A 1,731-nucleotide genomic window follows, 5' to 3' on the forward strand; every position below is an offset into this window, starting at 1 on the left:
AGCCAGATTATGTAGATAGATAGTGTGTTTCTCTCTTTCCTTTGCCATGTAACTACAACTACGCAGCAGAGATACAGTCTAAAAATGTGCACATTGTGGGAGCTTAAATCTTTGTAGTAAGGTGTAATCTGTTTTCAGTTTTTCATATGTAATGAACAACACTTATCAGAACACATTCATTCATTTACATTTCTGGGTTATTATTTCAGTCTGTCTTGATGCAGAAAGTCACATGCAAAACGTAATCTCACCAGTTTCCTTCTTACTTTCTTGAACAAGCGTAAATGATTTTCATTTTGTGCTTAAATGCCGCTGTGTTCAGAATGTAATTTCTTTACTACTCGTAATGTTTATTGTAATAATTTGATTAATAATGCTACGGGCGGCAGTGGCTCAGTGGTAGAGCGGGCGGTAGAGTAGAACATCCAATGGTCCTCAGATTGGTGGTTCGATTTCTGCTCCCACCCAAAAAAACACATGGAGTGTGAGCTGACAGTGGGAGGTGTCAGCTCGACTCCGGAGCACTGTTGATGCGCCTTTGAGAAAGACGCCGTCCCCCTTTACAAGTTGCTCATTTGGGCGCTCCACAAAGGGGCTGCTCCCCCTGCATGCCTACAGGCCCCTTGTGCTACAGGGGCCTGTACAAACTAACATGTATGCATGCATTTGAAGTATGTACTAACTAGAGTGTGCTCTTAATTTTCAGATCAGTATTTTTTTTTTAGAAATTAAAAATTATTAAATATGTTTTAGGAGAACAGTAGAAATGTGGCTTGGTCAGCAACATTAAGAAAACTCAATCTCAGTAGAACTTCTCTTCTCCTACTTACTGCGCAGAGTGTTCTTGCCAAGAAATACTTGGTAACACTTGCACACTTGCCCAGAACCACAAAGAATGCTGTGTTGTTCATGGAGATCCATCTAGATAAAGAGATTGGGTACCACACAAACCTGTCAGTTTGTTTTTGTTTTTTTTACTGTATTTTATTTACCGCCATATACATGTGATCAGTCTCAAAGGATGATCCTCTTTCAACCCCTGCAGTGTTAATTCTCCATTCATTCACATAATGGTAGCAACCCACCTCATCCCCGTTGCAATCTTCTTTCCCTCTGCTTTCACACATCTGCATCAAAAAGTAGACAGGCAGCAGAGCATAACCAGGTAAAAGGATTTATCTTCCAGCTCTCTGCTCTGTTCCATTTCAAATGTGTGAGTTTCCTAGCCTTTTTCAGTCTGGGTAAACCTCACCACCTATCACAAAAGGGTAGAGTGCCACCTATTGGTTCGCATCATGAATCCTCTCTCCATCAGCACCAATTCTCTATTTCACCTCCCAAAGACACACTGGTGCTGAACTCCTACACACTGACTCACCATATGGTTTTTACCCACACAGTCACACAGAAAATCAGTTTTTGCATGTGCATGCATGCAGAGACACATGCGCATCCACACACACAAGCACTCACACGCACGCGCACATATAAACAGATGCTGACGCAAGTACCAGAATTCACAACAACATAATAACTAACAATATTTTCCAGTTGTATAATGTTACCCAGTTATATATTTGCAAAATTTTTTGATTCTTTCAAATACATATTGGAGCTTTTTGTACCATATACCTCATTCATTCAATTTCCGAACCGCTTTATCCTCCGTAGCGGGTTACGGGAAGCTGGAACCTATCCCAGATGTTTTAGGGCACAACACAACAATAATGC

The sequence above is a fragment of the Antennarius striatus genome, chromosome 13, assembly GCF_040054535.1.
Source record: "Antennarius striatus isolate MH-2024 chromosome 13, ASM4005453v1, whole genome shotgun sequence".
Taxonomy (NCBI): Eukaryota; Metazoa; Chordata; class Actinopteri; order Lophiiformes; family Antennariidae; genus Antennarius; species Antennarius striatus.